This window comes from Sebastes fasciatus, chromosome 3, assembly GCF_043250625.1.
Source record: "Sebastes fasciatus isolate fSebFas1 chromosome 3, fSebFas1.pri, whole genome shotgun sequence".
NCBI classification, from domain to species: domain Eukaryota; kingdom Metazoa; phylum Chordata; class Actinopteri; order Perciformes; family Sebastidae; genus Sebastes; species Sebastes fasciatus.
Window position 1 is genome coordinate 40492720 of NC_133797.1, and position 18185 is coordinate 40510904.

An 18185-nucleotide genomic window follows, 5' to 3' on the forward strand; every position below is an offset into this window, starting at 1 on the left:
ACAGCCAAATCTGCGTTGATTATCCAATTTTACCAAGAAAAACAACATCTAACCAGATTTGGTTTAGCGTATTATGGGTGATAACTGTTCTAGTGGAGGACTCAGGCAGTCTGAGGGGCAGGGGTGAAAATAATAAAAAGGGCGCCAGCTGCATGCAGTGGGGCACCAATGTGCAGATTGGGCACTGCATCATGTTTTCTCAATTTTAGGGCCATCCTAGAGAGCAATTCACCACGATTTCTCTACTGGTAGGCCACCCTAGAGGGCACTTTATCATTCATTTAAGGACACTTCAACACATTTTCTCCACAGGAGGGGCACCCTGGAGGGCACTTTATCATGTGCAGTTACCTTGTACGGCAGCTGGATTCTCGTGATGTCACATAACACACCAAAACCCATCTTGTGTGTCCAGCAAGCCGGACCACGGACCAATCAGCATCCTGTGAGAAGCTACTGGCAGCTACGGGCGTGGCTTAGGTGTGTAAGATCGTGAGGCAGCAGCAACAACATAATTGTGATTGGCCCCAGTGCAAATTTCTTGGGGCCTGGCTCTAAACGCAACTGCACATTACTATGCAGAAACACAACCACTCTAGACAATTGCTGGGAGCTGGGAGCGGATCAACATGCAACTCCCACCCTGCAAACCAGCCTTTGATCAGCACTGCGGACAGCGCCAAATTCATCAGCGCTAATTTTACAACCTGCCCTGGACTCAACGGCCAAATGTTATCGCATAGACAGATTCCAACATAGGTCATAATTACATTGCTATAGATTTAAATCCCTGATCCCACTCCATAAAAACAAATAGAAACCTGTACTCACCCATTAGAAGTTCATCCTACGGGCCTTGCGCTTAACAACACCGTTCAATAAGACTACGTCAAACGATCAATGTACTACGACAGTAAAGCGGCAAAAAAATTGCCTTCCTACATGGGCCCCTGTGCAGATGCACCGGTTGCACCGTCTATATTTACGCCATTGGTGTGAGCCGACAGGGCACTTCATCATGTTTTATCTACCATAGGGACATCCAAGAGGACACTTTTACCGCCTTTTTTTCTGAACATGGGGTCACCAAGAGGGACGGTCCCACTGATCCCCGCCCTCCACCAGTATCACTACAACCTACAATAAGTAATGCACTGTTCACTGATAATGGATGCAGATGTACGAAACATACTGTACAAAGCGATATAGGGTGTTGGAGGTGCATGGGGAAGAGAAAGGCTGTGATAGAAACATGAAAACAACAGAATACGAGCTGGTTTGCAAGTCAAAGATTTATTCAGCTTGTTGGTTTGGCATCAACAATGCACAAATCACGAGTCGACAAGAATGTAGAAAATAAAGATGGCATCCCAAGGGAAAATCGGTTGTGCGTGTATGTGTTATCATTAACCGAAGATGTGTGTTCCTCCTCCTCCACTTCAAAGGGCCCAGACGACAGCTGATGGCTTTATCTGCTCGTCTTCCTTTTCAATGACTGACGCTCCCCTTTGAGCTGGAATATTCAAACGTGAGTCGCCTCTTTATTTCTTCTTACAGATTATGTTTTCTTGTTGCACCACATTCTTCATATTATGTTCTGTTGATGTGTAATGTAAATTTCTGGAAATTATCGTCTGCGAAATGGAATCAATTGTTACTATTTGAGTACACTGGAATCCAAAAGCATTGCACAAATTATACATCATTTATTCTAATTTGCATAACTTCATTAGACTGCATACGGGATTAATTATGGAGATGGTGTAATTAGAAATATAAATTAAAAGTGAGCCGACCACTTATGAGTTTGAGAGCTTTTGAAGAAAGTATTGCTGATTAAGCACGAAACAGTTGCAAGAGTAATATAACGAAGCAGTTTATGGCGTGAGATTTCTTACAGTGCACTACCCAGAAATCACATGTCAATCAAACAATGTAATATTTCAATGTTGTAGTTGGTTGTTTTTCTTTCCCACAGTATGTCTGTTCAACCATTGTAAGTGCACGTTAATGTACCTTCTGTTGTTTTCTTTGTAAAACGTATTATTGTCCATCTTACCAGACAAGAACGGCGATATATGATACTGCAAAACCCCAGAACACGTTCAAAGACAACATTTTTTACATCCATTACCAACATTTTTAAAATTCTTGCTTTCTACAACAGCTGTAAGACGTTCTCATCCCAACTCTTCACATACCGCCGCTTTGTCACGCCCCTTTGCGTCACTTTAGGATTAGGCAACAAAACCACTGTAGTTAGGTTTAGGAAAGAGCTACATGGTTAAAACTACTACGTTTGTAAAGTTAAAATGACACTGAACGGGACACGGGACACAAACGAACAGCCGATTGTGGAACGCCCGGTGCGTTTCATACTAAGGGATGCCTTGTGCGGCAGTATCAAACGCCGACGGCTGTGACAAAGCATCATTATTTTACGCCCTATTTTATGGTTAAAGGGACTATTTGTAACTTTCAGAAATGCTTCTTAACAGTGACACCTGTTGCCGTGAAATCAACGAAAGTCAGCGTCGGGCTCGTGCTTCTGCTCGCTCTAAATGGACATGAACGAGCATCGCTCAAAACAGTGAGCTAAAAGCACAATATCACTCTATATTTCAGCTGCTTGGCAGTAATGTTAGCTGACCAGACGAAGGTCTCTCCATGAATCAATGCTGATACTGTGTATGCTTCTCCTGCCTCAGCGCAGGCTTCAGCAGCGGGGCTCCCCAGCGAGAAACTCGTCTCCCTCCGCCCGCAGCCGGAGAGAGCGGGAAGACACCGGCAACCGGTCGGTAACGAGACGGTAACGTTTCTCTCTGCGGAGCCCCGTTACTTCCCAAGACACGGGAAACCTCTGTTGGTCTGGAGGAGCTGCAGCAGTTATTTCTGCACAAACGTCCCCTGTACATTCACTAGATATTCTCAGAGCTAAACTAACTCTTCTGCAGTGTGGAGTGAGCGCGCGTTCACGTCTAGAGGTGGAGCGAGTACGTGAGAACGCGCGCGCTGTCTGAGTGAAGGCGAGCAGGCAGAGGAGACGAGACAGCGGCCACACGCGAGCGCGCATATGCGAGCGCGCATGTGTGCCGACCCGCTACATTTATATGCTTAGAAAGTTACAAACAGTCCCTTTAAGGGGAGAAGAATAATGTGTTTTTTGAACATTACAGCATGTAAACATGTTCTAATAGAAACCCAAAATACAAGCATGAACCTGAAAATGAGCACGATATGTCCCCTTTAATAATTCTAGGCTAATTAGTTCTATTTCCCCCAAAACGAGCTAACTTTCCCTGCAGAATAAACGGCCGAATCTGCGTTGATTATCCAATTTTCCCATTGTCTATAGCTTATATTTTATTATGCTGTTACTCTGCACACACAACATATATTTCACGCCGTTCCAAGACAGGAAGAAAGATCTTTAAACTTTAAACTTGTGGAAAAAGAGAAAAAATTGTAATTTCTCTCAGATTTGGACATTTTCTTGAAGACACCATCTAGTGGCCATTAGATGAACTGCGCCATAAGACACAGGGATTCAGATGTGGTGATTGTCACTGCAAACTGTATCCTCTGAAGGTTGTGTGTTCTCTTAGGTTGAATCTTTATTTTGTCCTTTTGTTGTTCGTGGGAAACAACCCTGTTGTAGAGTTGCAGACAGACAGATTTCCCTTTTTGTTGTTATGAGCCTGTTTCATCTTTTCAAAGCTGCCAAATTCCACGAGTATGATGCTGAGTTTGGCAATGTAAAATAAATTATGAATATGGTAAAAAAAAAAACTCATAAAGTATCCTAAATTGCTATGTTGTTTTCTAACTTTGAGAATTCTGCTTGGTGTCATAACTAATTACATGTTAAACAGGTACTCAGTTCTATGTAAATGATCCCATTTCCAACCTGTTCAGCCGTGTGTATTTTTTGACTGAAGGCTGCAAACAGTCCTGCTGATTGATGATAATTGGGTTGTCTGGTTCCTTAACGGCTGTCAGTCTCCCCTGAGCTGTCATCTCCCTGCTGATGAATCCATGTGACACCCCATTTTATGAAAAGCGTGATTATTTTTGAGCAAACAAACCGTCCCCTGTTGAGCTGTGTTAATCAGGCACAACCTGTTTTTCTAATTTCCAAAAGGAATGTCTCCATTCCATTCACCAGTCAAAATGACAGCGAACAGTGAGAGGGACAAAATGAATAGAGACCAGTCTGGCAGCGCCAAAAACAAGCAGCTGCTGGTCAGTGGAGGCTCTGGTGTTTTGGCAGGGGACACTGTGACACTGATGAAATTAAATGAATGCAAGTGTTTCTATCTGGCGCTTTAAATGGAATAAAAAAAAAAGGTACATCGAAGCCAAGACTGTAGAGGAATGTAGCACTGATTGGAGAAGAAAACTAGACATAATTTATTCTATTTTACCCATCAAATATGCCATCTGGCAGCTTTCTTTCAACCTGACATAACCTTCATTTGAATACCAGTTAAGGTTTCAATTAAAGGGATGTAGATGTAAGAATAACAGTGACACCTGTGGCCGTTAAGTCAACGACAGTCAGCGTCCTATTGCTCGTGCTACATAGAAGCGATAGGTCAAAACAGTGAGGCGAAACACACGAGACTGAATTTGATTGACAGGGGTAACGGAGTAAAAAAAAATGCACTTTATTAATAAGTCTAATTTGCAATTTATATTTGAGAATTTAATTTTTTCATTTAATTCTGTTGAGTATTTGTGAATTTTATATCTATGAGTTATTCTTATTTACTGTTATGTTTCCTTTGGAAATCGCCTTTTGTGCACTTCGCGGCTTCCGTACCTCCTGGGTTTCCGTAGCTCCTCCCTTCCGTCCCTCGCAGTGTTGATTTACTTTGCTGAGGGTAAGTTGTGTGAGAAAAGTACGCTGCGCTATTTTATCATTTACTTTGAAAATTGAGCCGTTTAAGTTCTAACCTTTGGTGTACAATGTTCACTGCTGATGCTGTTATGTTACCCAGCTGCGTGGTTTGTTTCTGACAGTTTAACATAAGTTTAGACGATGTTTTGATGTAACGTTTTGGGCGCCATTTGTGATGCAGCGTATCGCCGTGTGATGTGACTAAAATAGCGCTGCAGAGATTTCCGAGTGTAAAATGTGATATTTTGCATGTTTTTGGAGCAGAGGTACAGAAGATATTATTCTTATTTAAGCGAACTGGAGCAAATCTAGCTTAGTCGCCACTGTGCTGGTCAGGTGGCTGGAAAGAACTCGTTCCACAATATGGAGGTTATTGCGATAGGCCGGAGATCATTTGGCTTACTTGCCGTGGCTTTTTTAGCACAGGCCTAATTATTGAGAATTTCCATGACTTTGGCACAGTGCATGTGTCTAGGATTCATAATTAATTAGGCTTTTTTAGGTACAGTATGTATTTATTTAGCCTACTTATATTCTACTGTTACTTTGATCCTGTGCTTAAATAATGTTACACTTTTATAGAATGACCAAACTATCTGCTTGGCTTTTATTTTGACATGTTTGCCTTCACTTCCGGGTCACGTGACTGCCGTTCTCCGCTCCTCGATTCAAAAGAGAAAATGACAGAAAGAAACTTGAAGAAAATAAAATCGGATCGTTTTTTTTATTTGTTTTTTTTCGTTTTTCGTTTGGAAACAAAAAAACAAACGGAGCACCTCGTTATTTCATTTTTCGTTTTTGGTTTAAAACGAAAAAACAAAAAACCCACGTGACTCCTGTTTTTCAATCAAAAATGAATAATGATAAAAGGAATTCGCAAAAAACAAAAAACGGCCTGGTTTGGATTGTTTTCGTTTTTTGATTCAGAAACCAAAAACGAAAAAATAAAAAACGTTTTTTCGTTTTTGAATTCAAAAGGAATTACGGATTATCCGATGATTCCTGTTTCCTGTTTCCTTTGTTTTGTTTGTGCTTCTGTGGAGTTTGTGTTGGAGTCTGAGTTGTGGTCGGGGCTGGTCGTTTATTGGCGTTACAACCTGTTCAAACGTTGACAAAAAAAAAAAATATTAAAAACATAAACATGTAAAAACTTACATACGGTCCCTTTTGATTTATAATTCTTTAAAATAATATTTCTAAACAATCAGTCTTCACCGATTTACAGGCTTCAAAAGATGAGTTCAGTGAGTGTAGGAGCCAGTATCAATTGTATGTTGTTATTCACACCTCCGACCACCAGGTGGAGCATCCTCCTTTCCAGATGACTGGTAGGAGTTTACTTAAGGATGTAATCAGCTTCAGGTGTCGCTGGTTTGTGTGTGAGCATGACGGTGCTCATGTTATTGTGCTCCAGCCTTTTGTTTAGGGACAAATGTGTGGCTTTTACTTTACATTGGAACAGTTTGGTTTATGTTATGTGAGAAGGAAACAAATGGACTTTGCTGAAACAGTAATAACTGAGCTGTAAAGAACTGTATAATTATTAGAAGCATGTGTCATTACTTTACAGTAGCAGCCCTAAGAAGAGCAAATAGTCCCTACAGTGAGTTCAGGTGGATTTCACTTTATCCTGAATAAGCAACCTCGTCAGTGAATATACTGAGCATGTAGTTGGCCGGTCCACTCTCATGCTGTCTTGACATCAGCGCTGTAGCCTGCTGTGATATCAGACCATATGTAAGTTCTTATTTGGCAGCTTTCCCACCAAGCTGAGACACATGCTGCACCTCCTGCCGCAGCAGAAAACAAAGCATCTCACAATCTCACACATGTTCAATAACTGCAACGTGAATATCTACCTCCATTAGAAAGTGGCAAAACCCAGTAAAAACTGACATGTTGGTACTCAATAAGTGAAGATCTTGACCTGCTGGTGGCGCTAGATGAAGTCAGGAGATCATCAAAGTCTTCATCCTTTAAGGACCATAAAAAAAACTGTATTGGAATCCATCCAAAACGTTGTAACATGCATGTTAACTTGCAATGTTTTATTTACATCAATCCATCCTTCAAATTCCTGCCCGATTATCCAGATCAGGGTTGCAGCTGCAGGTCAATCTTACAGCCAATACGTCCTTTCCTGAGCAATTTCCTCCTGCTTTTCCTAGGGGGTCCCTGAGGACTTGCGGGTTGGCTGGGAAATCTAATCCCTCTGGCATTTATTATGTGTTGCCTTCTTGTCCATCACACACCTCCGAACACCTCCCCACAGCCACCCCACGGGGCGTTGTTTATCGGAGCCACCTGGCTGCCTCATGATATGGTAATGAATGGAACATTTGAAGACTTTTGGGGAGAACTTTTTTTTGTTACAGGGGGAAAATATGTAAATGTGGACTGCACAGGCAAGCCTGAAACTAAAACAGTTTTTTTGGATGTGTGTTAGTAAGAGTATGCACGTGTGTCCGTGTGTGCTGACTTCAACATGACAACACGCGGCAGTCTAAACGTCGGGACATATGAAGTCTCATTACTTCAGCAGTCCCATTGCTAATCCATCTGCTAATGTAGTCAATAGCCACCCAGTCACAGATAGCAGCACCCAATTATCGTGCTCTGGTCAGCACCGTCATCATTTTGCCGGTGTCACATCTGTGGCAGCTTCCCAATGTTATTTGTCTCTGCCGTCCCCGCGCTGAGCTATTGGAGCAGAGAGACTGGGGGAAATTGAAACCCACACAGGTGTGCCGCCATTGTGGCTCGATACAGCGGACAAGGGGACTCCATTTGTCTTCTGAGCCCATTAGAGGAACACCGATCAAGGTGAAACTGAGCAGGTGTTCAGACACGGGAAGAGTTAGTTTCCAAAACAGCCCATTATCCATTTGAGAATTTGTTTTTACAACATGTTAGTGACAGCGACAGCATGTTGTCATCCTAACCAGCTGACGAACCGTTAATAAGGAAACAACTTCAGCTCTCAGCTTGGTTTGTTTCAGGAAAATAAGAAAGATATACTGTATTTATTGTGAGTGCACAGTGATCTGTTGCACAAACTGACCATAATGTATTTGTGGGGGTTGATGGAGTCAATGGTCAATACCAAAAACTCAACATTACTACGTGAGGTCCTGTATCTGCCTTTTAGACCATACTTGCCAACCCTCACGATTTTCCCGTCAGTCCCAGGGTCACAATTTTCTCATATTTCTCCCGATTTATGGCAAATTTTCACACTTTTTTTCCTTTTCATTATCTTAACTTGTTTCTGTCACTGTACAGCGAGTACAATCACTATAGTTTCCACAATAGAGAGAGACAATAGAGCTACACCAAATGTAGTTTCCGGCCAGAAGAGAGCGACACAGCGCAGTTTGAGCTCATGTCTGAGCTGCACTCGCCGCTGGGTTCAGTGCACATCACCACGTGCAGCAGCCAAAGTTGGGCTTAAGCTGTTGGAAATAATGGGGTTCGGAACGCGGTGGTGTCGTTGTCGCGTTGTGTCTGAACGGTGAGTGATAGACGGAGAAAGAAATGGACAGAGGTAACTGAAATAAATACTCAAGCAGGGGCTAAAAGAAATAATAAAAACTGATAAATATGAGTTTATGCTGGAGATTCACACACCAAGTTTACGCCAGAGGGGCGAGTTATTTCATTTTCTTTCCTGAGAATTAAAGGTCAAATTAAAAGTTTAACATTAAAAATGCTGTTGTAGTGTACTTCTTACTTTGTTATTTTCATTTTTTATAAGTCACCAGAATGCAGAAGACAAAGTCTCTGAAACTCAGTTTCTATCTTGGGGAGGACCCCCAGATCCCCGGACCCCCAGACCCCCAGACCCCCAGACCCCCGGACCCCCAGACCTCCGCTTTGGTTTTGAAATCCTCCCTTTTTTTGAGGTCTCACGGTTGGCAAATATGTTTTAGAAGTGCACCAGCAACAGAGCCACAACAGTCGGGACCATAGATTCGAAGTGGCACAAACCTCAGTCAGACAAAAGATGAATGAGTCAGACTAGACTAACATATTACCTAACTAAACAAACCCTCTGCCCCTGCACTCTCTCTGCTACTCGGGGTTTGAAGGTTAACACTGCGGATGGCATCCCATTGGACAGACCCAGATCCGGCCTTGCTGCTGCCTTTGACCTGCAGTCGGAGCTCCACAGTGAAATGAGAGGTTTTCTAAAGGGACTCTGATGCTCTGAAACACACAGAGACCGCCGATATCAACACAAAATGAAAGTTCCCTGTAGTAACTTTATCTTCTTTTATTATTTTTAACTTTTAATAATGTGGCATTGAATGTTAATGATTGTATTGTCTTCTGTTTGAAATGTGTAATCCTCTATGGACTCAGGCCCTTGTCACAGATAAAGCCAGTATTGATCTAAAGGAGGAAAACATTTGCTAATCATTTGACAGACATTCTTTTCACCTGCCGCGATGGAGCTTCGATGGAGGCATGTAACATGTGAACGATTCCTGCTACACCACTGAGATCCCTGGTCAGAGGAACACATGACTAAGTGGGAGGTATCGAGATTGAGGCTTTACATAGTTTAGCGGCTTTAACTCAGTTCATGGAGCTTTTTTAAAAGGGAAACTTCCCTATTTCCCTCAGCTGGGGGGCAGATGTTTCACATCACCCACAGTACACATCTGTTGGTCCGCGGGCTGCTGTGTCAAAGCCTCGGCTCCGTCATGGCTCCCTGTTGTTCCTCAGGCTGCTTGTCTGTTATAGACATTGTGTGTGATGGATGACCTCAGGCTTTGCTTATCACTCTGCTCTCAGCTGCTACACATGGTTTCACACACCCTGCACTCACACACAACACACACCAACTTCATGGAGACTGTGCACTGGTGTGCGTGCGTGTGCGCGTGCGCGTGCGCGTGTGCGTGTGTGTTGTCAGAGGTCTGTAGAATCAGATTTGGACAAAACTGCTCTCCTTTCATGGCTGGTGTTCTTTTTCCTTCTGTGGCTCCACGGAGGTCCTTGTCATCCGGTACACCCTCGCCTTGTAGAGGAGTACTCCTGCTGAGTGCAACCTTTTCCCATTTTTCAGCTGTAGTATTGAATTTCTTCAAGATATTGTCTTAAAAGCGTTTCTTCTGCTCCCCTGCGTCTCCCTGATACCTTCATTCCACTGGGAGCAGGGAATCCGTTCGGGGGAGGTGTGAGTCTGGCATACGGATGACATGGCCTGTCAATCAAAGCTGGAGCTGCAGATCCGGGGGTGGAAATGTTTTTCATGTTTACCTCCTGCAGATACACACACACACACACACACACACACACACACTCGGGTGTCGATATGCATACCCATGGATGCACAGAAGCATGTACTGTAGACACTCGTGCACTCAGGTGTGAAAAACACTCACATACATCCCTCATTCCCTGAAGTATTTTGCCAGAAACACCTTCTGGTTGGGTTGCCATGCCCATGAGATATTTCCACACACACACGTACACAAAAAAAAAACAATATCGCAACATACATCTTAGCTACAGCCAGTCGAGGCAGCATCAGCCATCAATCATCGCTCGCTAGCATTCCACCCCACTGTCATCATCCAATTACCAGCTCACGAAAGCCATGAATCAACCAATCAGCACAGGCCGGGGGCTGTCCAAATATTGCTCTGCTCTTGCTGACAGAAAATAAGCTGTAAGGGGAAAAATGAGTCAAAGGGAGTCCAATAAACTTTTTGTGTGGTCTGAAACCTCAGCAAAGATGTTGTTTGATGGAAAGATATTAAAAGATTTACGCAGAAAGTGTCTTTAAACTTATACAGTCATTCAAAACAATTGGCATTACGTGATCAAAAAGTAGGATTACCGATATTTATCGGCCGTATTATTTCTGATCAAGCTCTGGTAATATAACCACAGTGCATGCAGAGCACTTTGCAAAGTGTTTGGTTACGTAGCCAACATTTCCAAAACATTTTTGCGTTAAAGAAAGCTGCCTACGTTAATAGAACGTACAGTTCTTCTTATTTTGTTCTAAAACTTCTTACAGTTATGTACCATTGGAGCACAAGATCTTGTGTCATATCAAAGTTTTTTTAGAGGTTTACATTGTCGCAAACACAACTTGGGCAAAACAAGCTGTAAACACAACCCAGACATGTTACTTTATAAAGTTTATATGTTCAACGTGTTAGCAAACTGTTGCCTATTTGCACATCCAGCAGACACAGAGCAACACAAGCATTCATTAAGAGTCGTGGTTTGGGCCACATGGTGATTATTCACTCTCCTTTTAGCTCTGTTTTGGTCTCCACCAAGTCCTGAGGGAAATATCTGTCTCTTTAAAGGGACTATTTGTAACTTTCAGAAATGCTTGTTAACAGCGACACCTGTGGGCGTTAAGTCAACGAAAGTCAGCGTCGAGCTCGCGCTTGCTCGCTCTAAATAGACATGAACGAGCATCGCTCAAAACAGTGAGGCGACACACGTCAGCTAAAACCACAATATCACTCTATATTTCAGCTGCTTGGCAGTAATGTTAGCTGACCAGACAAAGGTCTCTCCACGAACATGATTTAGATCTGATCCTAGCGTTGGCTTTTCGGGGCTCTGCAGCGTGTGTCTTCCTGCTCTCTCCGCCCGCAGCCGGAGTGAACAGGAAGACACCGGCACCCGGTCGTTAACGAGACGGTAAGGTTTCTCTCTGCGGAGCCCCGTCACTTCACAAGACACGGGAAACCTCTGTTGGTCTGGAGGAGCTGCTGCAGTTAATTCTGCACAAACGTCCACTGTGCGTTCACTAGATATTCTCAGAGCTAAACTAACTCTTCTGCAGTGTGGACTGAGCGCGCGTTCACGTCTAGAGGTGAAGCGAGCTGAGCGAGAACACGCGCTGTCTGAGTGAAGGCGAGCAGGCAGAGGAGGAGAGGCAGCGGCCACACGCGAACGCGCATATGCGAGCACGCATGTGTCCCGACCCGGTACATTTATACGCTTAAAAAGTTACAAACAGTCCCTTTAACTAATGAATGCTGCACTGTGTTCACCAGTAAATTGTAAATTGCGCATAATGTATGTTACAATTTTAATGCTAATGTGACGTCCATATAAAAATAAACTAAAGAAACAAAAACAATGTAGAGACTCATACAAAATAATCCTTCTCAGTCATCACTGCTGACCCACTAGAAGTGTGTGGCGGTGTCTGTATCATGGATGTATTAAGAGAACTGGATACAGCGTTGGAGGCGGGGCCCCGTTCATTCCTATGAAAGTTGTTCAGTGGCGCATGAAGACAAAGTGTCTCCACTTACGACTGGAAAAGTACCCGTATCTTCCGGCGATCTTCCGCATCCATTGGGCCCATGGAGCAGGCGCAGTAGCATGCGCTTGGTCACATGACTCGGTCACGGGGTCACAGCCATCATGCTGTTCTCACAGCTTGATAACTCCGCCTCCCAGCCCTCGCTCCAGCCTCGGTCTGGGTCTCATTCACATGAACGGAGGAAGGGAAATAACTCTGGATTCAGCTATTAGTGTGTTTTACAACTTTTAGGACCTAATGATTTAAACAGGGGCTATTAGAGTGTTCATACTGGGAAGTTGATTCACATAAAAAAATAGCTGAGTTAAAAACGTCTGTGTGAATCTATGGGAAAAAAGTTTTTTGGGCCCAATGGCATCACGTGACGGACACGGAAGTTGTAGTACCACCGTTTGGCCACTACACAAATTGGCATCAACGACCGGTGCGGCCCTGTAAGCCTCTGCCTGGATTTTCTTATGTTGCTGTGTTCGTGACGTTTCTGGGTGTCAACCTCTATAAAAACTTAGCGACCAGGTGCCAGATCGTAAGCATGCATCCAAGAGGTGGCAGACACAACTCCGAAACGCCAAGCGGACAAAGCTTGCAGTGGCTTTCGACCGCTGGCGAGCATGCTAACCGCGGTCAGGTGGGTGTGTGCTTCTGGTTGTGTAGAGCCGGAGAGGAGGGAGCCAACTTTGAATGTTGTGTTTACAAACCGCCACTGACAAATCCTCCTCATTCTGCCTTTAACTGCTCTTAAAAGCTCTGTAGAGCTGAGAGGAACAGCAGAATTGGGTGATTATTCTCTGCAGGTTTGTCAGAACAAGTGACACAATTCACACAAACCTTTGACCTTTGACCTTTGACCCATTGTTGACATAAAAAAGATTGATTAGTGCAGCAGATAAAACAATATGTCAACATGAAAGTAAGCCAAGTCATATTTGTGTTCTGTATGAAAGTATTCAGTTCAAAAAAATATATTGACGTGTGATTTTAAAAACGTCCCCAGTGTGTAAAGGCCTTTAGTCTAATAAAAAACAATTCCTAAAAGATTCTTATAATTTCATCATCCATCCATCTGGTCATACCTCTGTCTATTTTTGCACAGCTCTGCTGCCAACTTAAGTGTAGTGAAATGTTTTATACGCTGTAGCATCAAGTACTCTCAGCTCCCATTAATGCTGACGTGGCGTGGCGGTGGATTTCCCTCTGATGACCTTCAGAGATGCTTTATAAAGTCAAGACTCTCACAGACTCTCAGCCCAGCAGTGAATGGCACTGAGCTGCTGCAGTCTGCACTGAGGGTTTCTTTATTTACCGTGATGCTTCATCCCTGGTGAGGGCCTTCCCTGCCCTTCAATCACACTCTCTGGCACTTACTTACAGAGCGTGTATTGATATGCATTTAACATCCATCACCAGCTGTGTGGTTATAGGCAAATCTGAAGTGCTTGACAGTAAGCGGCTAATGGCCACATGCTCTGACGTTGTGTGTGTGTGCGTTTGCGTGTGTGTGTGTGTGTGTGTGTGTGTGTGTGCGTTTGTGTGTGTGTGTGTGTTTACTTGTCATTTCCTCTTTCGAGTCTTGTGGGGAACCACTCTCTCATCTCCTCTTTCCTCCCCTGTTTCCTCGACTCTCCTCTTCTTCTTCTTCTTCTTCTTCTTCTTCTGTGGTACAATGACTGATCATTTCTCATATGACAGGCTATCTGGTGCTCTTTGTGCTTTGATACTGCATAGTGTGCCTGAATGTGCACATGCATTTGAGGGAGAGAGAGAGAGAGAGAGAGAGAGAGAGTTTCCTCACTACTGCTGAGTGAACTGTCAGTGTGATCAAAACTTATCAATACAGAACAATACCTGACTTATTACCTGGAAATACAGACTACATCCTAATACAATAAGCAAAATATACATTATACTTAATGTATCTGTTAGATGACCACCAATTTTAAAATGTCAGTGAACACAAAGATCGTTGCGTAAACGAGATAGTGAGATTTAAATTGTCATTTGGTTACATTCCCTGCACGGACAACGTAGCCGTAGTGTGCTAACGTTTAGTTTATTAAAATATGGCGTACTATCACACCATGAGGCCAGTATAAACTTTATGAATTAACAGACTATTATTGCCTCACCTGAGCTCCTCTGTTTGGATAAGCCAACAGCAAGAGGGAATATTTTACTAAGTAACTGAGATAAAACCTGCTGTTTAATCTGCAGAGGACAGTTACATATGAAAATACTCTGAGCACCCAAGACAGACAGAAAAAGATATATATTTATATAAAATGAGGAACCACTATCCACCTACATGTAGTTTTTAGTGGGTTTACATAAGAGCAGAAACGTTAGAGTTCAAATGAGGTTAAATTAGCCCAAATTTGACTTGTGAACTATCAGAGCTCCGTCAGAGAGAACAGCCTCCGCACACACACACACACACACACACACACACACACTCAAAAGCTATCCTGAAGTTAATGATGTTATCAACTAGTTAGTTAACTATACGAACTGAGCCATATCACTTCCCCTCATCAGTTTATAGTCTTTTCCTCCAGTGCTTCGGTGCACTTTTCTGATATTTGAATTGTGTTCCTCAGTTCAAATAAATAGGTAATCACATAGTTTTTAATATTTCATCTGTCTAAATCTCTGACAGTGTCTCATCTTGTTTATTAAAGGTTCATTATATTTCCTGGCAATTTATTTTTGATTGTGCCGTTTCATATCAAATAGATATGAAGAAGAAGAAGAAAGGATTCTTCATGTATTTGTCAACCTTCTAACAGTATGTGAACACTGGAGATGATCAGTTTAATCTTCACTAAGACAAAAAAACAGATGTGAAACTTGTTAAAGATGAAAGAGAGGACTTCTTCGCATCATTCGATCGGATTTAATCCCTGGACCGTTTGTATAGACTGTTTATTCGCTCTAGACAGCCACTGTGTGTGTGTGTGTGTGTGTGTGTGTGTGTGTGTGTGTGTGTGTGTGTGTGTGTGTGTGTGTGTGTGTGTGTGTGTGTGTGTGTCTTGTACAGCTATCTTTGTGAGGACCAAGTTGAGTTTTAGACTTTCAGAGTGAGGACGTTTTTGGAAAGTGAGGACATCTTGACTTTGGGAGAGACCTTCAAAAAGCTGTCTGAGGGTTCAGACTTGATTTTAAGATTCAGCTTAGAATTAGGTTTAGTGTAAAGGTTGAAGTCAGGCATTTAGTTGTGATGGATAAGATTAGGGTATTATGTCAATGAGTGTCCTCACATAAAGTTAGTAGTACATAGCTTTGTCATTTCCTCTCTCAACTCTAGTCTTGTGGGGAACCACAGGTTGGGAACCACTCTCTCATCTCCTCTTTCCTCCCCTGTTTCCTCGACTCTCCTCTTCCTCTTCTTCTTCTTCAGTGGTACCATGACTGATCATTTCTCATATGACAGGCTATCTGGTGCTCTTTGTGCTTTGATACTGCATAGTGTGTCTGAATGTGCACATGCATTTGATGGAGAGAGAGAGAGAGAGAGTTCCCTCACTACTGCTGAGTGAACTGTCAGTGTGATCAAAACTTATCAATACAGAACAATACCTGACTTATTACCTGGAAATACAGACTACATCCTAATACAATAAGCAATATATACATTATACTGTTTCTGTTAGATCACCACCAATTTTAAAATGTCATTGAACACAAAGATTACACAACGAGATAGTGAGATTTAAATATGCATTTGCTTACATTCCCTCACACCATGAGGCCAGTATAAACTTTATGAATTAACAGACTATTATTGCCTCACCTGAACTCCTCTGTTTGGATAAGCCAACGGCGAGAGGGAATATTTTACTAAGTAACTGACATAAACCTGCTGTTTAATCTCCAGAGGACAGTTACATATGAAAATACTCTGAGCACCCAAGACAGACACAAAAAGATATATATATAAAAAAAAACGTACCACTATCCACCTACATGTAGTCTTTAGTGTTTTTGCATAAGAGCAGCAACGTTAGAGTTCAAATGAGGTTAAATTAGCCCAAATTTGACTTGTGAACTATCAGAGCTCCGTCTGAGAGAACAGCCTCCACACACACACACACACACACACACACACACACACAGTGGCTGTCTAGAGCGAATAAACAGTCTATACAAACGGTCCAGGGATTAAATCCGATCGAATGATGCGAAGAAGTCCTCTCTTTCATCTTTAACAAGTTTCACATCTGTTTTTTTGTCTTAGTGAAGATTAAACTGATCATCTCCAGTGTTCACATACTGTTAGAAGGTTGACAAATACATGAAGAATCCTTTCTTCTTCTTCTTCATATCTATTTGATATGAAACGGCACAATCAAAAATAAATTGCCAGGAAATATAATGAACCTTTAATAAACAAGATGAGACACTGTCAGAGATTTAGACAGATGAAATATTAAAAACTATGTGATTACCTATTTATTTGAACTGAGGAACACAATTCAAATATCAGAAAAGTGCACCGAAGCACTGGAGGAAAAGACTATAAACTGATGAGGGGAAGTGATATGGCTCAGTTCGTATAGTTAACTAACTAGTTGATAACATCATTAACATCAGGATAGCTTTTGAGTGGAGGGGGGTGAAGGCTGTTCTCTCTGACGGAGCTCTGATAGAGTTCAAATGAGGTTAAATTAGCCTCAATTTGACTTGTGAACTAACGTTTCTGCTCTAATGTAAAAAAACACTAAAGACTACATGTAGGTGGATAGTGGTTCCTCATTTTATATAAATATATATCTTTTTCTGTCTGTCTTGGGTGCTCAGAGTATTTTCATATGTAACTGTCCTCTGCAGATTAAACAGCAGGTTTTATCTCAGTCACTTAGTAAAATATTCCCTCTCGCTGTTGGCTTATCCAAACAGAGGAGTTCAGGTGAGGCAATAATAGTCTGTTAATTCATAAAGTTTATACTGGCCTCATGGTGTGATAGTACGCCATATTTTAATAAACTAAACGTTAGCACACTACGGCTACGTTGTCCGTGCAGGGAATGTAACCAAATGACAATTTAAATCTCACTATCTCGTTTACACAACGATCTTTGTGTTCACTGACATTTTAAAATTGGTGGTCATCTAACAGATACATTAAGTATAATGTATATTTTGCTTATTGTATTAGGATGTAGTCTGTATTTCCAGGTAATAAGTCAGGTATTGTTCTGTATTGATAAGTTTTGATCACACCGACAGTTCACTCAGCAGTAGTGAGGAAACTCTCTCTCTCTCTCTCGCCCTCAAATGCATGTGCACATTCAGACACACTATGCAGTATCAAAGCACAAAGAGCACCAGATAGCCTGTCATATGAGAAATGATCAGTCATTGTACCGAAGAAGAAGAAGAAGAAGAAGAAGAAGAAGAAGAAGAAGAGAGTCGAGGAAACAGGGGAGGAAAGAGGAGATGAGAGAGTGGTTCCCCACAAGACTAGAGTTGAAAGAGGAAATGACAAAGATAGATGTACAAGTACATGCACACACACACACACACACACACACACACACACACACACACACACATGAACCGAGCTATATCACCTCCCCTCATCAGTTTATATGTTCTGGTATTTGATCATTTAACATTTCGTCCCTCTGCAACTCACCACTGTTTATTAAAGGTTCATTATATTTCATCATCATCTGGGAAAACTTGAATGTCCTGCTTCATATCCAATAAATATTCCTCTCCACTCACATTGAATAAAATAATACAACCTCATATACAGGAGGTTAGAAGAAAGTAGAAGAACAGAGCTGTTTGGTTTTAGAGGAGGATCCTAACGGGGTTCTGGGGATGTTTCTGGACAAAGATGAAGACGTTATATGAAGGAGTGTTTTAATAGACCTACAGTACAGGTATACAGTAACAACTTCACTTAATTACTTTAAAGGAATTCCTCTCACTTATAATATTGACTTAAAGCCATCTTTAATGAATTTCTCCATTATA

At 42.2% G+C, this 18185-nt stretch overlaps 1 protein-coding gene across 4 annotated transcripts in view; it reads right to left on the reverse strand.

Annotated features, from left to right (window-relative positions):
* mfng (MFNG O-fucosylpeptide 3-beta-N-acetylglucosaminyltransferase) overlaps positions 1-18185 on the reverse strand; it is a 513815-nt gene that overhangs the window by 439364 nt on the left and 56266 nt on the right. The window lies entirely within an intron of this gene.